The sequence below is a fragment of the Lygodium microphyllum genome, chromosome 3 (assembly GCF_053477565.2).
Source record: "Lygodium microphyllum isolate KBCC chromosome 3, Lygodium_microphyllum_v1.1.10, whole genome shotgun sequence".
Classification (NCBI taxonomy): domain Eukaryota; kingdom Viridiplantae; phylum Streptophyta; class Polypodiopsida; order Schizaeales; family Lygodiaceae; genus Lygodium; species Lygodium microphyllum.
In genome coordinates, this window is record NC_141137.1 from 51,469,496 (window position 1) to 51,477,524 (window position 8,029).

The 8,029-nt window shown below is 41.4% G+C and overlaps 1 pseudogene; it reads left to right on the forward strand.

Moving 5' to 3' along the window:
- The window catches only part of LOC148038318 (mannosyl-oligosaccharide 1,2-alpha-mannosidase MNS1 pseudogene), a 116,510-nt pseudogene extending 108,716 nt beyond the window's left edge, over window positions 1-7,794 (forward strand).
- Window positions 7,795-8,029: the final 235 nt, after the last annotated feature.

Genomic DNA, 8,029 nt, shown 5'->3' on the forward strand with positions numbered 1-8,029 from the left:
CTTAGCAATTCACATGTGGAAGAGGTGTCGCAACCAATAGCCTTGACACCTCTAGCACTTCCAAAGCACCTAAAGCCTAGGCTTGAGGAGAAATCTCTCGAAGATTTGGCCAAGGAGATGGCGCATCTGACCAATGAATCAAAGATGAAGTACTTGATGAAGCTTGATCACAAGCTAACAGCCATCACACATGTGTATGTCCATGTGAAAATCGAAAGGCCAATACTAGAGCACACAAAGATCCTAGTCAAACCCCAAACTTGCGATGAGCTCCCACTAAAAGGCCAATGGGCCAGGGAGTGAAAAAACAAAACAAAAGAAAAGAGACAGGGTGAGGAATCATGACATCTCACCCAACACCCAATCAAAAAGTGAGCTGTGCAATAAGTGGAAGGAACCTCCTCACAAGAAGAGTCAAGTATCCCTGAGTCCGTGACATCTAGGAGTTAAGTGATCCCATAGCTCTAGACAATAGAGCAATCCATGATTTCTTCCCATGAAGCAAGCAACACAACTCATAAGTGCACAGCTATAAAGCATCAGAGTGGTGCATAGCATCATCACAGCACATAAAAGACAGTGGAGAGCATACAGACTCTCCAAGGTCAATCATTGAAAGAGGACCAGCATCCCGGACATAAGTCAAACAAGTATGCGGCCTCAACAAAGCGGAAGACTAACATACGACTATAGAATCAGCCATAAAGTGCACTGAATGTACATCAAGAGGCCTGAGAGGTGTCTGCGTCTCATAAAAGACAACATGATGGTTGTGTAGAACCTGCTCGGCATCTAAATCCCAAAACCTGTAAGCCGTAAATTCACCATCTCCATAACCAAGGAGTATGCATCTGCGTGACATAGGCTCATGTGGCATATTGAGACAGATGCCTGGTAGCCAAACATCCTCAAGTGATCATAGGGGAGTCTCATGCCATTCCATGCCCCATGCGGAGTAATAACATCCAAAGAGAAACATGCCATCCAATTAATTAAGTAGACTTCCGTCATAAGGGCCTCATCCCAAAAGCCATAAGACAACCTAGCTGTGGTAAGCATAGAAGCAACCTTTGCTTGTAAAGTCAAGCACATTCCATGAGCAATCCCATAATACCGTGGGCAGAAGAAATCAATACCATATTGCTGACAAGAGATTCGTAAGCTAGGAGAGATAGCATAACTCTCAGAATCCATTTGCAAGTATCTAGGTCTACTATTAGCAGAATCCATAAAACTGTCAAGCATAGTAACAACATCCTCAATCCGTACCAAATGGTAAGCCCAAATACAGTGGGTATCATGATCCATGAAGGTCACAAAATATGATGCTCCACCAAGTGACTGGGAAGGCATAGGTCCATATAGTACAACATGGACTAGATCTAGAGAATCATGCCTCACACGATCGCCATAAGCCAAAGAGGCTCTACACAGACCATGAGTACAATGAGGCTAAGTAGCATGGGAAAGAGCAGGCAATAATCCCATATCACATAAAGCATCCATCTCAGTGTGTCATACATGGCCCAGGCGACAATGCCATAACAATGCATGTGGTATCTCCCACATGAGAGACATGCACTACATAATCACTGCCATATCTAGCACCTCTAGCCAATACCAAGCAACCACGATGGATTTTCCATGTAGCATCCCCAAGAGAGACATAATATCTTGCACCATGCAGCTGATTGATAGAGATCAGGCTCTTACTGAGCATAGGTATATTCAAGACATCATGGAGCATAAGAGAAAACCCATTTGGCAAAGCCAAGTGTATATCCCATGTACCAATAACATGACAATCCTACTCAAGGCCCAAAGAAATACATCTGTAAACCTCCTGTAAGAATAGAACCAAGCTCTATGTGGAGTAACATGACAAGATGCCATACTATCTAAAAGACAATCAAAGGTATAGGCCATATCACTGAGCAAGTAATTTGCAGGGTAACAAGATGCCAGGAGTCTAGGCTCACCTGCATCATCATGGGTAACTACATGCACCATACCACTATCAACAATAGTCTCACCTATTGTATCACTGACTTTGCTCTCATGTCTAGTGTGGTGCAATCTTTTCTGCTCTCTAATCCACTTGAAGTATTTACACTTCACATGCCCTATCTTTCCACAATGAAAGCAAATAGAACTTGTAAAACTTATAGAAGAGGAAAACTGCTATGTAATAGCATGAGTACGACTATCCAATACATCCAAGGAGCTCAAAGAATCAAGGGAACTCTCATAAGAGAGAACAGGCTCATCAAGAGGATTGACTGCATGACTAGAAGAGTTAGAATTTGTCATAGCATACTGCAAAGGAGACTCATCTAAACCAAAAGGGAAGAATACAAAGACATCAACCACGGATGCAAAAGCTTCCACACGGACAAGCCTAGCTGACAAAAGCATGACATATCCAACCACTGTAGCTCACAGCCATAAAAGCATAAGCATGCCTTGGAGCCATAAATGCATAAGCATCTCCGAAACATAAAAGTATACATAACTTTGTAGTGTCTCATACCATGTATTGACATACATGTCCAGCCAAGAATGGCAGGTGGCAAATAAACCTGCAAGAATCAAGTTCCAATAAAAGCCCAAATATCTGTGTAAAAGCATCTAGGTAAGAGGCTCTGTAAAATACATAGCAGCAGACCATGTGGATACATGAGTGGCCATAAGATCAACTGCTCCTCCCTGACATACATGGGCAATAACAACCCAAATAGCATAAATGCCATACAATAGAGAAGCAGGACGGCCATAACTGTAAATCCCAAGCACTATCCAAGTCCATTGATCAGTAAGTATCCCGTATATCAAATGAAAAGGAGCAATCACAGCTCAATAGGCAACTGCCAAAACAAGGGAGCAGCTCAGTGCTCAATACCTATAATTGTATCCAAGTAATAACCAAGATCCATAATCAGAGCATCAAATCCCATATAGCATCCAAGGTCGTAACAGAAAAAGGCCAGTCAATTTCCAACTACTCAAGGGAATACTCAAATAAATGTCGAGATGAGGCTTAAATAACAACCATCCACAACCAACCAAAAGCATTCACCAAGACATCATAATCCGCACTGGGTAGCCTAGGCATAAACCATGCCATGACAGTGAAATGCCTACTGCAAGGAAGTGATAGTGAACCATAAAATAGAGCTCTAATCTCAGCTCAAAAAAATTTTGGAGCATAGAAGAACCATGTGGCATCATCCAAATGCGTGAATACATCAACCCAAGTAGCTGGGAGCACCTGGTACGCAATAGGCATAACTTGGTAAATCATTAAATAGCTTCAGCCCTGAAGTTTCCAACAGCATATAACCTCTACAAATTGAGCAAATCAGTGCTCAATCCAATATAAACTCCATAGGCAAACCATATGCATATATTCCCATATGTATCGGCATCAACTGGGTATAATCGGGCATCAAATGGCAAGACCTGTAAAAATAAAATTAAGTAATAGGTGGATGCCCTATTTTGGACAGATCTGGAACTGTTCAAAACAATCAATGGCTGAGATAAATCAGCTCCAAATGCATCTCACATAAGAGGCATAACATCCACAAGTGATCTGGTATCAACAGAGATCAGTACAAGAATCACATAAGCCATAGGCATACAAATACATGTTGTCTCATACTTAAAATTTATTGCAGAATATTCTATCATCAAAATTTGGCAAATATGACATCACCATCGCGTCCGGAGCGTGGCAAAACTCCAACTTAGACTCTTACCTTACCTGAATCGGGTTCTGAATGCCTGAGATATGACAAAAAGAGTGATTTTTGAGCCATTTTTGCAAACATGCGCAAATAAAACATGAGCATGCTACTGTACTTGAGGGGCCAAATTAGGGTTAGTAGGGGATAAGCAAGAGCCCAATGAAGACCTACAATATGCCTATCCAAGCCTAGGTCAAGTCCATTCAATGATGTAAGCTATGGTTGCCTCTTCATGAGACCCTGCTGTTCATATTAAAGAATGGCTAAGAATTGAGTGAGAAGCAAGCTCTCATATCTCGTGTAGATGTCCGTGAAGGTCGGGAAGCACTCGTGAAGGACATGCTTTCATACCAGTTAAAAGTAATGCAGGAGACGTGAGAGAGAAGAGCACATACAATGTAGTTGCTATCAACAATGTTATAACAGTCTTCTTGCACTTTCATATATATATGAATAAAGAATATGGGCGGCCATTGTACACGGGCAGGCCCAAGGGCCTTTGAATCCAACACTACTGCTATGTAGCTGTCACTAAAAAAGTCATAAAGGACATCCCAAAAGCCACAGTTAGAGAATTGCACTTGATACCCCCACTCTATACTGCTCAATGTGTGACAAACAAGGAAAAGCTCAAAGCAATCAGACGAGAAGGGAAAGGACAAGGTAACTTTGTGTAGAAATGGTGCTCCAACCAAAGTTTGGGAGCCAAAATTGGCCATCGACTAATGACACTCGCCAAGTAAATCAAAGACCTTTGGACATCAATACATGATCCCATATGTTGCCCCAACCTCATTACGAGTGTTGGTAGTGGTCCATGAGGTCCATCTTTTTTCCACTATCCAAAAACATCCCTTGTATGATAAACTATTTCTAGAAGAAGATCTACATGTGGCTAGTAGGCTAGGAGTAGGGAGCATGGTACTTGATGTTAGTGCATATGTCTTCTACCTCACTCAATACCCTGTAATCCTAGATCTCTACGCTTCCCATCAATATAACCTTGACTTCTTTAGCTGGTTTGGTCCAAGCTTACATGACAGGAATCCTAAACTGTCACTTGGTTCTATACTAGAATCATCCAAACCTCCTAAGCAAGAGAAAAACATCTCTAAACACAACATCTGCACTAATAAGAAGCAATGGAGGCATGTTCCAATGGGTAAGGACAAGAGTTTAGAGCAAATGCTCATCAACTAGGAGCAACTGCCAATGCAATCGGATGAGGGGCTAAACGGAGGGGAATTAGCTAAAGAGCTAGACTTTCCAAAAAGAGAGGCAGTCATACTCTCACAACCTAGTGAGGCTATTCAATAGGCTATGGCTATGTCCCACAAGGACATGCTAGAAAAAGAGAATGTTGAGGCCCAACCAAGCACATCAATGGCTAACCTAGTTCAAGGTCTTAAGTCTTTAAAGAATACACCTCAATTGCCCAAGAAAAAGAGGAGGAAACAACGAAAAAAACATCACTTGCAAGTGGCTATAGACGCCAAGAAGATTGAGATAAAGAGTGTTGAAGAGGTGAGAAATAAAGCATTGAGTCCACCCACGAATGAACCCATTGCCATCTCTCATAACAATGGTGATACCTCAGACACATTCGTGTGTTCTAATAAGTCAAAGAAACCATTACCATCAATGGTTGCTTGCAATACTCAATCCATCGACAATAAAACTTACATTGACCAATCAAGAGTGGATGCAACACTGTCACAACATGTTGAAAAAACTATACCAGTCACATCTAAGGAGAACCATGACACAATAGGAGAAATATGAAAACCCCAAGGACATAAGCAATCCTAGCATTGACCAATCTTGCTCATCTAGGCATGAGCCCCTATCTATGCTAAAGCCTAGGGAAACTCCCAGAACCTTGCATGAGATAGCAACTGAGCAAGCCTTCATAGAACGTAGAAGTGTCACAGAGTGCTTGACTGAATTGGAGGCTAAACTCAAATTATTCGCATGTGCTTACGTCCTTGCAGACATGGGCACATTCCCTAGAGATCATCTTGAGGAATATTTGTTATATTCGATATCCTGTTAAGAGTAGGAATATCTTAGCCAGCATTATCACAAGTTCCTACATGAACACATGCAACTCATCTCTGACAAGGAGGTCGATGAACTACACTTAATAGAAATTCCAAGAACAAAGAACCATGACATAAGCCCCGCTACTAGAAGACAAAATCACCCTTTCAAAAAAAGCACACATTGCATTTGAGCATGGTCCAAAGCATAGTCATTGGTTACTCTCTCTTTCTTGGCCAAACTCTACATCTGGCTCACTACACCTACTACCTCAATTGTACTAATGTCTCACATGTTACAAAGAAGTTTACAAAATCTCAAGTGTAACTCTCCATCTCAATAACTGTTCCTCTAGCATTGAGGCTAGTAACACAATCATCCTTGTTGTAATATTCATTTTTCACAGCCTTTGGATCTCCACATTTCTCAGTCCAAATGAAAGGATGATAGCCTCAATGTATTGCATTGGTTGTATTCATTTTATCAAAAAGAAGAGGAAAAAAAGAAAACAAAAGGAAACAAAAAGGAAAAAAAGCACTCATGATCATAGCACAACACCTTGGGGTCCTCAAATTGGGTACGTCTAGTAACCTTGGTCGACTGGCTCCGTCCCTAGTCCCCTAGTCCTTTACACATCCCCCACAATTGTTGAGGGCATATCAAGGGTAGGACATACCTACGGAGTTTGTCTTGCCTATGGTTAGACATGTCACCCTGAACCATTTGCACAATTCTTTTTCACACTTCGTCTCAGTGCCATTGCAATCAATAGTGGTCGGCAAGGCATGGAAGACCATGGAAAGTAAATTGTACTCTTCAACCACTACAAGTAGCCACCAACTACAAAAAGCTAAGGTGTCAATGAGCTCAAATATGCTATGTCATTCTGTCAAAATCACAAATGATGTTTCAAGAAGATTTTAAGGTCTTTAACAGCAGAGTTCGGATATGACATTCCAAGAAGTGAAACAGCAGCCAAAGATCTAGAACACCACAAAAGAAGGTGGTCTTGAAAGCAGCTCCACATTCCTAGATAGTGGGAGACCTACTACTTCTAAGGTTACTTTTGGAGCAATGGGTGACAATTTCTATGAATATCTTCTAAAAGTGTGGGTACTAGGAAACAAGACAGAAATAGTAAAGCATTACAGGTTGTGTTGAGGATATTGGAAACAAGTTTGGGGTAGAGGAACAGGCAGTCACAAAAATGAGGAGGAAGGTCAAAACAAGAAGGGATATGTGGGAACAGTCAATGGAGGGCCTTATGTCATTAACAAAAAGATCGACTCCATCAAATTTTTTTGTACATTGCAGAACGTTCTGAAGCTCATTCATTAATAGACAAGATGGATGAACTCACCTATTTTTCCGCCCAGGAATGCTTGCTCTTGGATCAATAGATGCTACTAGTGAGAAGGCCACCAGATATCTAGGTGCTGCAAAAGAGCTTGTGAAAACATGCTAACATTTCTATCAATGCACTCCAACAAAACTTGCAGGAGAAAATTATTACTTCAGTAACGGTCAGGACATGTCCGTTGGCACATCTTGGAATATCTTGAGGCCAGAGACAGTGGAGTCCTTAATGTATTTGTGGCATAGAACTGGGGATCAAATCTATCGTGATTGGGGATAGGACATCTTTCAGGATTTTGAAAGGCAATCATGTATAGCTTCTGGCTATGTGGGGCTTAGAGATGTCAAAACTGGAGTGAAGGATGATAAAATGCAGTCATTCTTTTTGGCTAAGACACTGAAATATTTGTACCTGCTCTTCTCTCCCTCTGATCTTATTTCTCTTGATCAATGGGTTTTCAACACCAAAGCTCATCCAATCAGAATCACAACACATGGACAAAACAGCACTGGCCAACATATTGAATTTCAGATCTCAACTACTCACTGGAAAATGGGTGTGAGCAGTAACCTGGATCGTATAAAGAATAATATTTTGCAAAGGACAAGATACAACCACAGGCTAATGGGCTGGCATGAAGGACCTCATTGATTGTGGGAATATGTGCACACATATCAACAAGGCTCTAGGCTGGACAGTATTCACTGGCAGAGCTTATCAGGGTGATCTGTTCCACACTACAAAGGGCCTAAGCCAGTGGGTTAATTGTGACTATTTGTGGCTGGTTAAGAGGCTTAAGACCTCAACAGCTTAGTAATTAATCTAGCTCTGAGAAATTATGTCTTCATGGAGCCAGCACTAGGTGAAATGAAGGGTGTAGCGGTAT